The following is an 18,764-nucleotide window of genomic DNA, read 5'->3' on the forward strand; positions in this document are numbered from 1 at the left end:
CAGCGTAGCGGGCGGCTGTTTTTGTGGCTGAGGCAGTAAACAGATTGTTTAAGCAATGCATAAACCAGGGAGTGCAGAAACATAACAGCACCCCTACTAATACCACTGGTAAGATCAGAACAAATAATGCTTTGAGCCAGCTAAGATCTGGAAGCCAAGAGGTTAACCAATCGAGCCAATCATGTTGTCCTATTGTTATGTCAGCCACTATATGGTGCAGCTTGTTGATCTGTTCATCTGTTCATCTGTTCATTCGAAGTCAACATGGATTTGTCAAAAACAAGTCCTGCCAGACAAATCTGATCTCATTTTTTGATCAAGTAACCTCCCTTGTAGACCGTGGGAATGCTGTAGACATCATATACCTCGACTTCAGCAAAGCTTTCGACAAAGTGCCCCATGATATCCTGATGAGCAAACTAGCTCAAAGTGGGCTAGATGAAACAACGATCCGGTGGATCCACAGTTGGCTACAGAATCGGACTCAAAGAGTGCTTATCAATGGGACCTTCTCAAACTGGGGAGAGGTAACGAGTGGGGTACCACAGGGCTCAGTCCTGGGCCCAGTGCTCTTCAACATTTGTATTAATGACTTGGAGGAGGAGGTGCAGGGAATGCTGATCAAATTTGCAGATGACACGAAATTGGGAGGGATAGCTAATACTTTGGAAGACAGAAACAAAATTCAAAGTGATCTGGATAGACTGGAGCGCTGGGCAGAAAACAACAGAATGACATTTAATAGGGACAAATGCCAAGTTCTGCACCTAGGAAAAAGAAACCAAGTGCACAGTTACAAGATGGGGGACACGTGGCTCAACCACACTACAAGCGAGAAGGATCTTGGAATTGTTGTCGATCACAAGCTGAATATGAGCCAACAATGTGATGTGGCTGCAAAAAAGGCAAAGGCTATTTTGGGCTGCATTCATAGAAGCATCGCTTCCAAATCCCGGGAAGTACTAGTTCCCCTCTACTCAGCACTGGTTAGGCCTCATCTGGAGTACTGTGTCCAGTTCTGGGCACCACACTTTAAGAAGGATGCAGACAAACTGGAGAGGGTTCACAGGAGGGCAACAAAGATGATCAGGGGACTGGAAACAAAGCCCTATGAAGAGAGACTGAAAGAACTGGGCATGTTTAGCCTTGAGAAGAGAAGACTGAGGGGAGATATGATAGCACTCTTCAAGCACTTGAAAGGTTGTCACAGAGAAGAAGGCCAGGATCTCTTCTTGATCATCCCAGAGTGCAGGACACGGAATAATGGGCTCAAGTTACAGGAAGCCAGATTCCGGCTGAACATCAGGAAAAACTTCCTGAGTGTCAGAGCAATACGACAATGGAACCAATTACCTGGGGAGGTGGTGGGCTCTCCCACACTGGAGGCCTTCAAGACGAGGCTGGACAGCCATTTGTCAGGGATGCTCTGACTTGGATTCCTGCATTGAGCAGGTTGTTGGACTCGATGGCCTTGTAGGCCCCTTCCAACCCTACTATTCTATGATTCTATGATTCTATGATTCTATGATCTACAGCATTACTATTATCAGTTAAATTAAAACAGCAAAGCTTTTGGTGCGTCTCATAACCCAGATGATGAAGAAGGAAGAGGTAATCTATACCAGCTCTATTTTCTAAAACAGCACCTCTTAGATCACGCAACTCTTTATTTAATAATAACAATGCTCGTGAGGTGGCATTTATGCTCTTGGCCAAGCTGCAAGCTAACCGGTTGATTTCTAGACTATCAGCCAAGGCTAGACCTGGAACTCCAACTAATGATACTGCCAGTGCCAATTTTTCTGAGTCAGGGTATAGCTGTAGGTGGCTATTACAATTTTTAGTTAGTTGGAGTGCTCTAGGCTGCCGTCGACGGATTTTCTCTGGCCACGGGGGAAGAATTGGCACCAGGCAACAGAAGAATTGGCACCCAAGGCAACATGGGTGGTTATCAGACAAGTTGGCTGGAATGAATGACCAGGTACGGGAACCACAGGTTCAAAACCATCCATGAGGCAGAAGTATATGTGCATAATTAAAATATATGTTTTGAATTTCATTACAGTGGAAGGGGGGGGGCAGGGATAGCTTTACATTTCCCAGAAGATTTTTGACAATTAATCATTCGTGCACAAGTGGCATTTGTTTTAGCTATGATGGGGGTGCATAGAGTGAACTCTGTAGGGGGTAAGATTTTCGCAACTATGCCCCAGTCAGAATTTTGGGAATAAGTCAAGTTTATATTAAAATTGCTTAACATAGTCTTGATTTGAATTCTTTCAGGATGCTTACAGACAGGTATTAGGCAAGAGCTAATAAGCCTGTTTGCAGGTATATCCCTTGGTAAACAAAAATGCTTTACTCCAGTGATGTTAGCTAAGTGAAGCCAGTAATTATCAGCGAATCACTGGGACAAAGGTCCCCCTCCAGGGGCAGACCCCCCTTTAGTACATGTTATTAAAAAAAACACAACACAACACTACTACTACTACAACCTACATGTTTGATCTTCTTTGGGATCTGACCATACGCCAGGCAGCTATTCACCTCGCTAGCTGCAGTAGGGTCTAGTCCCCTTTTTCAATCTTCCCCAGTTGCAGGTCTGACCGTACGCAGGGTGGACAGTCTCCCAGTGTGCCCACAGTAAAGTCTAGCCTGAGTCTTCTTACTGCTTTTTCAGAATAATTTTTAAAGGATTTTTAGGATTTCTGGTCACAGTTCACTCCCCCCCCCCTTGCTCTCTTGACTCGTGTCCAATGTATCCAGGGTTTAACTCCAGGTACTTTCACAGCTGTGGGGGTGGAAAGTATAACAGTTTTTGGTCCTCTCCATCTGGGAGTCAAAGGGTCATTTTTTTACTTTTTAATCCATACTTCAACTCTTGGTTGGAAAGGATGAACTTCTGTGATGGGAATGGCTTATTTTCTAAGACAAAGCGACGCTGGGCTTGAAGAACTTTGCCCAGTGTTTGGACTTCTTGTTTAAGGCTAACGTTTGCTTGCTCTTGATGCCACTCCAGTGTCAATCATGAAGTCAATGTCACGGCCCCTCACAGTCAATGTCACGGCCCCTCTCAAGCTGTCTTCTCTCTCACCCGTTCTTGCTCCTTTGGTTTTCTCCTTTGTGTATTTGATTTATTTTATTTGGGCATTCATGCCACCAATGTCCATCTTGTCTACCCTGGGCACACTGGTTCTTTCTTAAGAATCCTCTGCTTTTGCTGGGTCTTCTTCTATTTCTTTGTCCACATCTTCTTGGGCCTCTGGGTCGAGGGGGGTATACTGGCGATAGGCATCTAAAAGATGCTCCAAGTACGCCCTGGGGCCTCGGTGGCAACTTGCAGCACTTTAGACACTTTGGTCATATTAACTGACTTCTTCATACCTGCCTTCATGGCTTCTTATAGCAGGGTTTGATACTGGGTGAGGTGCTCTAGCCCCGCTTGTGTTTTGGGATTCCAGCAGCGGGGGTTATTTACAAGGAGACTTTATTGGGTAACTTACAGCACACAGGCGTACCTAATGGTTGGATCAGACAGCTTCTCTGAACCACGAGCCATTCGGCTAAACGGGTTTTATACCATACATGTTACCCATGAGGCAGCACAACACTAGCAAGCATTTTTAGCATAGGCTAGAAGTGTTTGGTTCTCAGGCACAGCTTCCTGTAAACAAACTTCGCTTCCCAGGCAAAGTGCTTGATAACACTTTCACTCATTAGTATGGGAAGAGAAATCTCTCTTTCTTTTGCTTTCTTTTTCTTGCTGATCTGCCTGTATTGCAGATCATATTTCAAACTTTCTACATAAAACTTTCCGCTCTATGCACCAGCCTTGTCTCTTCATGTGTCTTTTTCAAGTTAAACTCACTTACTTAAACCTTTCTGCCCTACACTAGTCCCAATGACGCACATTTGGGATAGGCTCTTCTTCTCCTTCTAGTTACATTTTCTCATCTTAAAGAACTATTACATTATTGTGGCTACTTTACCCCAGGTAATAAGCTCCAGGCACAATCAGCGGCTTTTAATTCACCCTGGGAGCAACTATGGCCACGCTTCTTCTTTAGAAATGTTTTTTTTCTTTGCCTCTTGCCTTCTCTTTCTTCTTTTTTTTCCCCCTTTCTCTATCTGTCTGCCACTTTCTCTATTTTTCTGTCTTTTTCTACTTGTCTCTGTCTTTCTCTACTTGTCTTTGTCTTTTCTCTTGTCATCCATTGGGAACCACACTCAGTATCATTTGGAGTTGCAACTAACACTAATCTGCAAATATCACATATATTTTATGATATTTAAGAAATCATAAAATATACACAACAAACTTTTTTTGCAATTTAACACAATGAATGGAAAACACTTTTTGCATGGTAAGGCATGATGGAGCAGATCCAGCAATTATACTGCTCCTCTGGCTGCATGCTCAGGGCTCATCAAAATCAAGGGATGGGCATACTCACATACGCAAAGAGTTCTAGGTCACCATTTTTGCATCGGCAACTCTATGCTGCATGAGTTCTAGCAGAAGGAAATCTAAAAGTCATAGATCAAACTCAGCCTGTTGTACACTGAGCTGACTACAACACAGACACACAGTCTACAGCAATGAGAGTTCAAGTTTATGAAAAGCCTCACAGCACTGTGAAAAGGGGGGGGCTCTCGGGGCTATCTATCACTAGACAAGCTAGCCAGGGATTTACAATATCACACACACACACACACACACACCTCTTTTCTTCTCTTCCCCTTCAACTTGGTATATGAAAGCAAAGTGCCGAAACTCAGGACGCTGGTGGGTGATGGGCATCGCCTTATACTTGCATTTTTCAGGCAGCCATTAATCTTCTTCGGGGAGGCGGTGGGGTGATTTGCAGGACTTCAAAGGCAAGCTTCTCAGTTTGTTTGTATTTGTAAATCCCAAGCTTAAAACAGGACACGATGAGGTACAGGGCAGCTAAATTTTTGCTTTGGTACGGGCAACAAATAACTCAGGTCAGCTTTCTTCGCTGGGGTCTCAAACAGGGAAACAGTCTTAATTTAAAGTTGTAACATCACTGACAGCGTCAGCCAGCCAGCTACACAGATCTCACTGTTTTTTAAGACAGTTACTCCAATATCTTCTTTTCTTCTCAATCAGGTTGGGTCTCCCAGCTTACACAGTTTATTGCAGCTTCCAGGAGCATGGTAGTAGCGTGATTTTGGCTTGGCCAGGAACATGCTGTCTGGTTTCTCGGTCTCTTCAGCACACACACTCAGGCAGTCTAACACTGGACACTTAAATTAGTGAGATTTCTTCATTGCAGGGAATCCCACGGCAAAAGCTTAACAGTTACGCTCTTCAGAAATCATATAGCTGATGGTCTACAGGCTGTATGAAATTCTAGGACAGTTCAAAGCTAAACACGGCTACCTTGACAGATCTTCATCGTGGTCTTTCCGCTTTATTCTGCCTTGGGACAGTCTTATGGCACACTTTCTACTCGAAGAGGGGTCTAGCCTGTGCCCTGGGGGGCTGATTCGTCACCTTTATTCCATTTTGCGCCTTTATCTTCTGGGTCTTCATTTTCAGTTTCCGTTTCTTAGGGATTTTATTTCAATTAGGCGAGGTGATGATGTTGCACAACTCAGAACATTGTGGGCAATTCTCCTGCCCCCCCTCTCGGCGCACTAGGCTAATGGCTACTTCTTCGGCCTCACACTCCTACACTTCGTTAAAAGCTAGGCTGTCCTGCAACATTTCTCTAATTAACAGCCTCAGATCTTGTTCTTTTTTTCTCTCAGCTCAACCTTGAGCTTTTTGCTGTTTCCTCTCTCTATTCTGAATCCTTTTTTAAAAAATCTTTTTCCTTTTTTTTTTAACATACATCTCAAGGGGGTGCAAGTCTTGCTTCCCCCACCTCCCATAGCCTCCCACTTAAGATGAAGACGGACACAAAGAGGGAAGGGGATTGGTCAGCAAGTAAGGGGTCTCACTGACCGACACAAGAGGAATTTTTACATCACGCACTTTGCTACTGGCCTGGGCACCCGGACGGTCAACGGTATGCAACAGAAACTGCAGTAGCCACTCACACAATCATCAATTTCACCACTTCATTAATATGTCCCTGCCACCCACTTTCGCACTTTTCCACTAGAGCGAAGCAGTTTCCTCAGCGCCTTGCTGAGTATTAGTGCCTGCTCGGGAGAGTGATCAAGTCCCCCCTCCACCCCCAATCGGGTGGGTCACCTTCTGTATACGTATACTAACACTGACCTTCTTCATAAGGTGGGGCCCTCTTTTTTTCTGCCCAGTGGCCTTTCTCCTAAAGGCGGGGCCTCTTTTCATTCCATATACTTGCCTTTCTCCTGAAGGCTTCCAATGTGGGTTTCAACTCAATTGCAGCTGCAGTATGGGCAGGGCTCAAGTTCCTTCCTCTGCTTCCCAAGGTTCTCTTGACGCGCACAGCCATTCGGGCAGTCCCGGCGCAGGCTTTCTCCCGTTCACCCGACAAAAAGGTCGGTGGCACCAAGAAAGGGAGGCGTGCGCCGAGCCCTCCCTCCCGGTGCGGAGATTAAGAGCAGGCAACTGCCACTTCTCTGTCTCAGAGCCTGCCACAATCCGAGTCACGGCACCATTTATGTTGCAGAACTCAGAGTCAGAAAGACCACGGAGTGAAGGAAAAAGAGTTCTTTATTTAACGCGCGGGCTTAAGGCTGGAATCACTTCCAAAGAGCCAAAAGCCCCAAGGCACATTAACACATTGCTTTTATAGACATTATGACACATAGGAAACGGCTCCTCCTCTCCCTTCCGTGTGGGGTTGCAGTCCTCAACATTTCTTCTCCTAGCACCATTGTTTATAATACAAGAAATGGGTTATAGGGTAGCCATGGTAAGCAGAGAACAGCAGAGAACATGATATACATATCACTATGACAACAACAAATGACAACAACAACAACAACACTATGACAACACTATGACAACAACAAGGAGGGCAACAAAGATGATCAGGGGACTGGAAACAAAGCCCTATGAAGAGAGACTGAAAGAACTGGGCATGTTTAGCCTTGAGAAGAGAAGACTGAGGGGAGATATGATAGCACTCTTCAAGTACTTGAAAGGTTGTCACAGAGAAGAAGGCCAGGATCTCTTCTTGATCATCCCAGAGTGCAGGACACGGAATAATGGGCTCAAGTTACAGGAAGCCAGATTCCGACTGAACATCAGGAAAAACTTCCTGAGTGTCAGAGCAATACGGCAATGGAACCAATTACCTGGGGAGGTGGTGGGCTCTCCCACACTGGAGGCCTTCAAGACGAGGCTGGACAGCCATTTGTCAGGGATGCTTTGACTTGGATTCCTGCATTGAGCAGGGGGTTGGACTCGATGGCCTTGTAGGCCCCTTCCAACCCTACTATTCTATGATTCTATGATTCTATGATTCTATGACCTTAGCCTTTGTTGACAAGATAAGAAATTCCTGTGTCTCATCAGCTTACAAACATATATTTCAGAGAGCAAGAGCTCAGCAAGAACATGAAGCATGAGACTGCATGAGCCTACTTAGTCTGACCCCCGATATGGCTGCTACAGTGAGATTCCCAAAATATTGAAAGAAGCAGTGGCCAGGCCTTTGTTGATGAAACCAAATCTAGAACCTATGGTTTCAGATAATTACCACCCTGTGTCAACTTTGTCATTCCTGGGCAAGGTGCTAGAGCATGTGGTGGCCTCTTAACTCTGTGTTGAATGATACTGATCATTTAGATCCATTCCCATCAGGTTTCAGATCTGGTTATGGGATGGAAACAGCCTTGGTCTCCTGGCTGATGACATGCCAAGGATTGACTGGAGGGGTGCGACTTTCACTACTATCAGCAATAATATCCTTCTGGATCATCTATCTGGGTTGATAGGGTTGGGCTTAGGAGGCACAGTGATAATGTGGTTCCAGTTCTTTCTGGAAGAGCAGTCTCAAAAGGTGGTGAAGGGGGAATTCTGTTCCACCTCATGGCTGTTAACATGTGGGGTCCACAAAGTTCCATCCTGTCCCTCATGCTTTTTAACATCTACCTGAAACCACTGAGGGAAATTATCTGGAGGTTTCAGCTGAAGTGTCATTAGTATGCAGATGATACTCAGCTCTGCCTCTCATTTCCATGTACACAGTCCAGAGAAGTTGCCTCACTTTTGAACCTCAGTGTCTAGAGGCTGCTTTGGGGTGAATGAGGATGAAAAAGCTGAGGTTTAATCCAGACATGGTAGAAGAACTGTAGATCAGGAAACCAACTACTCTGGATGGAAGTTTACAACTGATCTTAGATGGACTTGCACACCTCCTAAAAAACAGTGCATTGTCTGGGAGTAATTTATTTAGAAGGAAGGAAGGAAATAAGAATAGGGGGAATCCAGCATTCCCAGGCTTGAGCAATGCTTTTCCTCAGCAGAATCACAAGGACTCTGGGGCCCTGGAATTTCTTAGCCCTAGTAGTGGCTTCACTGAGCAGAAATCAGGAGGTGAGATGCAAAGATGGGCATCCAGCCAGGAGTTCCAAGAGTGAGTTAAGCAGAGGGTCTCCTCCCATGACTGCTCTCGATTCACAAGGATCAAAAGACAATTCTACTTTTTAGAAGGAAAAGCCGAGTTTGTCTACTGAAAAGGAATTTGCTGAGAAATTTAAAAAGATTTAGATCCAAGGCTCCTGTTTGAAAAGGGGATGAATTTGTAACAAACATCACAACAGTGCACATAGCTCCTTTTGGCATTACAGAGAGGTGTTACCTTGATTGCATTCAGGCACAGGTACAATTACATCACACATTTCATTGGTCAATGGTGCATTTGCCAACTTCCTGTTTGATTCCATCCTAGAGATCACTGTAGAATCATTTTGAAGTTGCAGCACAGTTGCTGTACTACTACAGAGATGCAGAAAGTTGTGTCATTTGACAAACATGTTTGCTTCATTGATTGTGCAAGTGGAGATAACACATGGAGTCCAAAGTTATTATCTCCATTATCTCCAATCAGAATCCCTGTAATTAATTCACCAGGTCAATCCTCCAGTGACTTTTAAAAAAGAAAGTCAGCAATGAAGTCGGATATAAAACCCCAAAATGCCATTCACAGCTAACATGAAAAGGAACAGTCAGGCTGGGCTCTGCCACTCTGAACAGTTTCCCCTCTTCCTGGTATAGGTCAGGCTTCAAATCCGTGATCTTCAGCGGGCATTCAAGGCATGATTTTGCAAAACTTTTAAAGATAATTTCTTGCCTCAAAAAGTGCACTGGCAGAGGCAGCAGCCATCTAAAGCCTGCTTGCTTGAATGAAGGTGATGGACGTGAGAATTCTGTGGAAAGACATGGCAGAAACAAAGGCAAGAGGGACGTTTACCGGCAGGATGACGGTGACTGTGGTGGTGGTAGTTCTGCTACTCCCACATACGGCAAAGGAAGTATAAACCATGAATTGCACTGGAAACAATCCTGTTCGTATTCCACATGAATGGTACCAGGCGGATGATTTCCTCATTGGTGGGATTGCATCTCATATTCATTACGTGTTCCCCGCTATCTTGTTCAACAGGCACCCTTCTCAGGAATTGATTAACTTCCCATTGTAAGTAACCCAATGAAGTGAGGTTGGATTTTAGTTTAATTATATTTCATGTTCTATGACTGCAAATTACTTTCATAAAATAGGGGTACCGTTAGTATATATATTTTTCTTTTAAAAATGAATGGAACAGAGGAAGCTGCTTTATACCAGGACTGAGTATTTATGCATTTAGCTTTTTACCGATCCTTCTGACTAGGTATCTCTCTTCGTGAGATCTTCCCATGACCTGCTATCTGATTCTTTTAACTGGAGATGCCAGGAATGGAGCCCTTGAACATCTGCATGCAAAGCATGTGTTCTACCACTGAGCTAGCAGCCCTGCCCAGATAAATGAATGAATGAACGAATGAGTAGACAATAACCTTGGTTGGAACATAACATAAACGTTCAAGTACAGTGTCGACTCGACACACCCAGTGTGACCTTTTGAATCTCTAACAATTTGTGAGCCAATTGAACTGGAAGGGAGAAAGAGACGGTGTAACTTTTCTTACCTCGGCAGAAGATATGAATAACTCAGGCTTGAGTTGAGCCTTATCTATATAGTTCTATGATTGCTTCCAACCTCTAGCACAGCTGACTGAGCTGAGGCATTGCTTTACTATAGCTAGCGGGGAAGTGGGGTCAAATGGGAACTTCCACATACTACTTAATACAGTGCTATATTGTCCAGCAATACCCGTGCCTGTGGCCAAGTTTCTTCCTTAGTATTTACTAATAAGTAAGTTCTATTCAGCAAAGGGCCTTTCTAGTGCTAAATGAAAATGTCCTGGTAGCATGTTCAGTCCGTTATATTTCTTTCTGTTGATCCAGGTTCAGGTATTAGACATGAAAGGCTCTGATTTGCTCCTTGAATGCACTCTCTAAATTATGCTAGTGTCAGCGTCTCTTCCTGAAGATATAAGGAAGCTTTAATTCTAATCATCTTATTATTTCTTCCCTTTTCTTTTAAAATAACAAAATAATGCTGATTATGGCACTCAATTCTGTTTTCTCATGCTCAACTTGGAGACAAATCAGTTCTTAAAATACTATAGTAGGATTCTTCAAGGAACACTGGACTGCAATGGTCTAACCTCTCTAAGTTACTCAAATGTCAACTTCTCTGGCTTTCCTTCTCTTTTTAAAATAACAAAACAATGCTAATTATAGAATTCTGCCTGTCCATACTAAACAGGTTAATCATGCACTTGCAATTTCTCAGACAATAATCACCACATGCTAGTTTTGAAAAACGACAGAAAGATTACTCAGAAAACACCGGAATAGGATGGGCTAATGGCAACATCATGTGGATACGTCATAAACAGTGTGTGAACAAAATGTAGTAGTTCCAGACAAAAGGGCTAGTGTGGAAGCAAACTCTATCTTCTGTGTGCTAGCCTAAAAGGGGGGAATAATTTTAAAGGATACTCTGAAGAATTCATCTTGTGATGACATGGCAAACAATCTGGGCCACACAAACTGGCTGTGATGTACATTAGAATGGAATGGACAATTGTTGTATTGCAAGAATCCCAGGACACCAGAGACAGCTACTTAAATGCTTCTTTATTCTAGGCCTTCACTAGGCCTTTCTTAAAACTGAAACTCACGCAAACAGTCTCCCCCTCCAATCCTCCTGACTCCTCCCTTTCACTTCCTCCCCACTTCTTTCCATGCCAGAATGGTGTCATTCTGCACTAATTTTTTAAGTTCCTGTGATACAGCATCTCTCACAGTAAATGGTAACCGAAGTAGTTTCTGTTGTACTGGCCTCACACTGTGACTAATTTTAACTTTGTGAATGAAGCCCTTGGCACAGCCTAATTCTCCTTCTGTGCTGTGAGCTATTATGGTTGCAAGCGAAGTATGAACAGTAGTATTGTTGCGTGGCATGGAGGTGAAAAGTCCCATTAAGTACTTGCATGCGCAGTGCAACAAAAAGATCTCTGCCCAGGATGGGAGTTCCCTCTGGTACGACGTAGAACTCTGCTGTCACATAATTTGTCTCAAATACTACTTTTGCTCATAGATAGACAATCAAGAACTGAAATTGGATTCCTCGAGTAACTCAAGAGATGCAATTTGGGTGCTGTAAGTGGTGAAGTACTGCAGTATTGTACATAAACAGACTTGGGCAGTATGGAGACTGCAGTGTCTGATTCTAACATCAACTCCATGTCCTGGGACTTCCTTACCGCAGGAACACACACCGTAACAACGCATGTCCTTCTCTCCACTGTCGTAGCTTCGGCAAGCTCTTCCAGACTTTAAACAGTAACTTCTGGCACAGCAGCTTCACTTATAGATTGTTGAGACTGGGCACTCCGGCATACCCTAGCAAAATGTCCTCTCCTTTCGCACTGTCTGCACTGAGCCTCCCTTGCAGGGCAGTTAGCATAATTTGCTGTGTGTTGCGTTATCCACAACGATAGCCTACTGTCCGTGCTCATTTTGAGGGCTCTGGGCACTTATTTGTACCATCTTTGAACTTAGACCTCAGGAATTTATTTATTTATTTATTTGGAAAGGCTGCGCAACCTGTCCTGGTTCTATCTGCACAACCTGTCCTGGTTCTATCTTGCCTTGATCCATTAGCTTTGCCTCTGCCACTGCAGTTTCTATCTGGCTGGCAATTGTCATGGCTTGCTGGAAGGCAAGATCAGTTTCTAGTAGGGATGGCAGAGAATTCCACCACAGATCTTGGTGAGGCCGAATGCCAGTGCCTTCGGCACCCCGAAATCGGTGGCGGAACGGCCTACCCCCCCTGCCCCCCCACAGATCCCCCTCCCCCGAGACGAGACTTACCTGGGGCGGATCTTCCGGGCGGCGGCAGCTCCAGCGGCGGCGGCTGGTCTTCCGACCGGCTGCCGCCGCCACCACCACCATTTGTCTTGTAAAAAAAAACACACACACAAAACGACATGATAGGCTATGTGAAGATTTACGTAGCCTGTCATGGCTGGGTTTAAAAAAAAATACAAAAAACGACATGATAGGCTACGTAAATCTTTACGTAGCCTATCACGTTGTGTTTTGTTTGTTTTTTTTAATGGGTTAAAAAAAAAACTGTGTATGCAAATGGCGGCGGCTACAGCTGCCGCCATTTGCGTTCCTTATTTTTGCTGTCTTAATCTACGTAAATATTTACGTAGACTATGATGGCGAAAACAAAGGGGAACACAAATAGCGCCCGCTACGCGGTTGTGTACACAGTTTTGTTTGTTTGTTTGTTTTTGTTTTTACCCAGAGCCCTCCGCGGCCAGAAATCCGGCTGCAGATGGCTCTGGCCTACCTGGGCCTGGCTGGCTGCTCTGCGGAGCACAGCCGGCCGCGGAGGATTCCGGGAGGGAGAAACGGAGCGCCTCCCCCCCCCCGGTGAGGATTCCGGGGGGAGGGACGGAATGCCCCCCACCACCACCATCAACATAATCCGTGAAAGGTAAGTGACTTTCGTACATCCCTAGTTTCTAGCAAGAGGCATTCCCTGATGCGGGGCATCACTGTTTTCTCTACCAACTGATCCCGAATCATTTCCTCTGCCATATCTCCAAAATTACAAGTAACAACCATTTCCCTCAAAGCAGCAATATATTGATCTGTAGTTTCTCCTTGTTTCTGTCCCCGCTGGCGAAATTCATAGCGTTCCACCACATTATTAACATTAGGCACAAAAAAGTTTCCTAAAGCAGCCAAAGCTGTCTCATATTTATCATCCACAACAGTTAAATTATAAAAGATTCTCTGAGCTTCTGCTCCCAAGCAATGGATGAGTAATGCACGTTTCCTTGCATCTGGAAGATCCTTATCATGAATAGCCGGCACATAGGTCTCAAACATTCTAGTCCAAGAAGTAAATGGAATCCCTGGCTCACCTGGGGTTTGGAGGAAAGGTGGTGATGGAGTCAAAGGCAGAAGAGCCATCTCGCCTTTGTCACCAAGTTGTTGTATTGCAAGAATCCCAAGACACCAGACACAGCTACTTCAATGCTTCTTTATTCTAGGCCTTCATTAGGCCTTTCTTAAAACTGAAACTCAAGCAAACAGTCTCCCTCTCAAATCCTCCTGATTCCTCCCTTTCATTTCCCGTTCCTCCCCACTTCTTTCCATGCCTATACCACAACTCCCAACATGCAGTTCACTTACCACAATACGACAACAATTAAGGTTGCAAACTTTTCCCTCTTACCTGGGAGGATCTTCACAACAATGAAATGAGAAGCATGTTCGAGTACTATCCAGATTTTCATGGAATCAGCTTTGGTCCATCGGGGACACATGAAGCAAGAAAAGCTGATATACTGTACCTTTAAAATCTGGTTTTCACAGGTCACACAACACTTGAAAGGAACATACTTCCAGGTTTGGTGGAGAGAGTAGAACTGAACATCAATAGATTGCTCAACCAATGAGAGAGGCCTGTTTCGTGCCCTTGTCCAGGCTCCCCCCTATTGCATGTTGTTGTTGTTTACTCATTCAGTTGCTTCCAACTCTTCATGACTTCATGGGCCAGCCCACGCCAGAGCTTCCTGTCAGCCGTCGCCACCCCCAGCTCCCCCAAGGTCAAGTCCGTCACCTCCAGAATATCATCCATCCTATTGCATGAAGAAACCAAAATCCCTGATTCTCCAGTACAGCCACTAAAGCTCCCTGTTAGAGTAGCCCACCACCCCAATTTCGCCCTATTCCAGCAAACTGTGATGGAGTTATTCTTCTCCTCACCCTTTTTCCCACTGTGCGCACTTTTGCCTGAAGAAGCCAAAACCCCTGATTTTCCAGTGCAGCATGTGAAGGCTCCCCCTGAGAGCATCTCACCCACCCCCAATTTCACCTGATTTCCATCATTTTGTATGTTTATATTTGTTATCTGTAATATAGATCAGTGTAACAATTTTAATTGATTCTCCTTAAGGATGGTTGATACAATTTGTTTTTGTTGAGTTGTCCTTTATTTATTCCATACATTTTGCTCTTCTGTTATCCCAGTACCATATTCCCATATTATATTCAATCCATTGGCTTATTTGTGTCTGTTTCAATAAGATGTGAACAAATTTTAGAGGTGAATCATTTTGTTTAAAGTAACTTCAAATTTCATCATATTTCTACTCATACTTTGTCTTACTAGAAGATTTGAAATAAGATAATGTATTCGATGAAGGAGAATAAGAGCCAGTGTGGTGTAGTGGTTAGTGTTGGACTGATCCTCAAGAGATGAAGGCTGTAGTCCCCACTTGCCTATGAAGTTCAGTGTGGGTGACTTTGGGCCAGTCACTGACTCTCCACCTAACCTACCTCTCAGGGTTGTTGTGAGGATAAAATGGAGAGGAGGAGGGCTGTGTGAGCCACGTTGGGTTCCTTGCAAGAGGAAAAAAGGTGGGATATAAATATAATAATAAAATAACAATTCATTTGCATTAGAAGTTCCCTCTGCAAAGTTTTCTTATCCAGGATAAATATACCTAATTCCTTCAGCTATTTCTCATAAAGCTCATTTTACATACACTTGACCACCTTCGTTGCTATCCTCTGAACCCATTCCAATTTAATCAAATAGTTCTTAAAGTGTAGTACCCAGAATTTGACACAGTACTCAAGACAAGGTCTGACTAGAGCAGTATAGTGGTGAAATCTTTAACATAATCTACAAGTCTAAGCACAATCCAGGAAATTTAAGCCATGACAACATTTCCCCTATTTCCAACAGGGCTTCATCCTGACTATCTTTGCTAGATTGTGCCCTGCCCTTACAGTCAGTGACTTAATTCACAACAGAATTATCTTGTCAAACTACAGGAAGTCACTTTATTTGCAGCGTGGTGACAAAGTTCTACCAGCACATCCTGGCCTTGGTGTTTGCTATAAACGAGATCAATGAGAATCCCAAGATCTTGCCCAATGTCACTCTTGGGTTCCAGATCTATGACAGCTATTCTGATTCAAGGATGACCTACCGTACCAGCCTGGATCTGCTCTTCAAATCACATAAGATTGTTCCCAACTACAAATGTGGCATCCAGGGAAATCTAATAGGAGTAATTGGTGGACTTGGTGCTGACACATCCTCACGCATGGCAGATGTCTTTGGTCTTTACAAAATCCCACAGGTAGGTGATTGGATCCAGTTCAAGGTGAATCAGCTGTGCTGACAGAAGTGGATTTCTCTGGCCACCCCTTCCCAGAGGAGCCCCTCTGGTCCTCTGAAAATTCTCCTTAGAGAGGCAAGGGGATCCTGCATAATGGGGTGAGCTGTGGTGTGGGGCGAGAGGGATCCCTGAAAATTGGGTCGACTGTCCTTCCACAAGTGGAAGCCTTTCTCTCAAGGAAGGAAGGTCCTGGATCCAACCCATAATCTCAGGATATGGGACATGGCATTTTCACAATCCTGTGAATCATTCACTTCTGTCTTCTCTTTCTGGTATCAATTTGATGGTTCAGAAGGAGAGGAACGAATGATAAAAATGAAAAGGCAAGGTAATATAGGGGGGTTGCACAGGGGTATCCAAAGTAGACTCTCAGTGGTTTAAGAAACTATTGGTTGGATCACAATTTTGTCATGTTTAGAAGAAAGCCATTGAAACCTCTGTTTTTATGGACTTTATTGAAACGTATTTTTATGGATTTTTTTTATTGTATACACTTTGTGTGATTTTTATCTTGTACCCTACTTCAGGAGGGTTCCACCCTTAAAGGAAGCCTAGTAATTACTTAAGATAGATTAGACTGATAAAAATCAATAGGACTACAATTGTCCCATATATTTCAATATTCTAAGCACATCTAAGTCTGGATCCAACCCTATGTGCTTAATATGCTGAGAGGGCACAATCAATCAAAAGCTAAAGGGAATGGATATGTGTAGGAATAATTTATCGAGGATATGTATGAGAAAGAGACCGAAAGTTCAGGCTGTTCAGTCTTACTGGTTTGTCTTATATAAAACACTTACAATAAGGCTTGTCATTAAGTCTCCCTTCTCAGGAAGAAATGAAACTTTCCAGTTTAAAAGCACCTATAATAAACTACAGATATTTTTTAATAAAAATGTAAAATCAAACTTTTAATGAAGGATGCAATCCTAAACATGTTTATTGGGAAGTACATGTTACTGAAATGACTGTTACTTCTGACTATATATGCTTAAGATCAAAGATTGCAATCCTATACACATCTACTTAGATGTTCAATGAGAGTTCTATGAGACTTATTCCCAGGTAAGTTTGTATATCATTGCAGCCAAAGAATTCATGTAAAACAGGGGTAGGCAACCCAGTGCCACCCATTTTGGTCTACAGCTCCCATAATCCCCAATCATTGGCCATTATGTCTGAGGCTGATGGGATTTGTAGTCCAAAATCTCTGGAGGGAACCAGGTTGTCTAACACTGATCTTAGATCAGGTTGTCTAACACTGATGTAAAAATTAAAAATGTTTGTCTTTAGGAAGGATTATAGTGGAGTACAGAGTTCACCCCTTCACCATCTCTTTTCTTGCTCAGCATATTATAAGATGGTTCTAAACTCCCTGTTCTAACTGATAGATTTCAATGATTTTGGACATTTCAGCTGCAATCCAATACACTACAGGTAGCCAAAAAAAATTATGCCTGTGGGCATATTTGATTTCTTTTTTCAGGCCTGCAAGGAAAACTTTCTGTACCCCCTTCCTGGCCTTTTACTTCTCACCCCCCTACACTCACTCACACACACACACACTACGTTCTCAGCCCTTGTCCAGGATCCACTACCACCCTGCTTCTGCTGCCTTCCTCTGTACTCACCTAAGAAGCGGCAAAGCCCTAACCAAGAGCCATGTCATTGGAAGGCTGGGGGCTTCTTCACACAGAGCATTTACCCTGCTATTGTGATTGGCTACTCATGGAAGTTAGCAGGTCCTTTAGATAACTGTCAACTCCGGCTCCAGGCCATCTCCCACACTAAATGACCTTTATTCCATTTTTAAATAGATCGGAGACAATGAGCTATCAAATTACCGGTCTTGAGTTCCCTACAAGAAAAGAGGAAAACTGCAATAAGAGGAGCTGGACCACAGCGCCATCTAGTGGCTGTAAAATGAAACATATGGAAGACTCAGATTAAAGGGGGAAAGGAGGGGAGAAGGGGGAGACGGAAGTGTGTGTTAAGGGAGCCCGTCATGATTCTGCATTTAAAACGGAAGCAGAAGGCCCAGTTTCCAATGCAGGAGCTTAGGCTGGTGTAGAGATGCTCTGGAGAAGAAGGGAAGCAGACGTCTCCCAATTTGCCTGCTTCCTGGGGAAAAATGTCCCATTTAATTTAATGTGATTGGCCTTACCTTTGAGTAGACATGCATAGGTTTGCACTTTTAGGCTGCAGTTTTATCCACACTTATCTGGAAGAAAGCCCCATTGAGCTGAATGGGACTGGATAGAAATGTGTTGCTAATTCTGTTTTATGATTCTCTGTAAGTTGGGGGGGTTCTTCTGGATGAAATGATGAGTTGACTTTCAGTAAATAAGAAAAAAGAATTAAATAATAAGAGTATTATGGCTGAAGAAGCCCTCAGTACATCTTTTAAACACCTCCTGAAAACACACCTTTTCACTCAGGCTTTCATTGGGATGCAACTACTGCTGGGTTTTACCTTGGTTTTACCTAGTACTTTTAGGGCACAATCCTATCTAGATAGTCGGCCACCTCTGAACTCGGAAGTGACCGCCTATCCTAAACAAGGCAGGAGAAGCATGGGGGGATCGTTCCCTCCACGCCTCTCCTGCCCTGCTTTTTCTGCTAGACAGCCGATTTCAGCTGTCTAGCTGCAGGAGGCCGAGCGGGAGAGGAGGCTGCTGTACGACACATAGGATGTGTTGTACATGCAGACGCGCTCTCCCCACCCCAAAACGCCCCCAGCCCAGCCCCTTTTCGGCCGCTCCGTGCTCCTCTTCCAAGTGTGGAGGATGGGGCTCCTCCGCGCTGCCTCGGAGGCAGCGCGGATGCACGGGGGTTGGTTTTCCAGGAACTGACCTCAGAGCGCGGGGTCCGAGGTCGGTTCCCGGAAAACAGCATATCCTATGGCCGTCTAGCCACTGTCTAGGGGCCATAGGATTGCTCCCTTAAATGTTTAAAAGTTATATTTTTTTCAGGTTGTATTTTATGGTTTTAATTGTGAACTGCCCAGAGAGCCTCAGCTATTGGGCAATATAAA

General features: G+C 44.1%; 1 pseudogene; it reads left to right on the forward strand.

The window, feature by feature from the left end:
- The first annotated feature begins 1,778 nt into the window (after positions 1-1,778).
- LOC146342655 (vomeronasal type-2 receptor 26-like) lies at positions 1,779-15,730 on the forward strand (annotated as a pseudogene).
- Positions 15,731-18,764: the final 3,034 nt, after the last annotated feature.

Source organism: Heloderma suspectum, chromosome 6 (assembly GCF_057233095.1).
Source record: "Heloderma suspectum isolate Gila_16-S chromosome 6, 16-S_ref, whole genome shotgun sequence".
Taxonomy (NCBI): Eukaryota; Metazoa; Chordata; class Lepidosauria; order Squamata; family Helodermatidae; genus Heloderma; species Heloderma suspectum.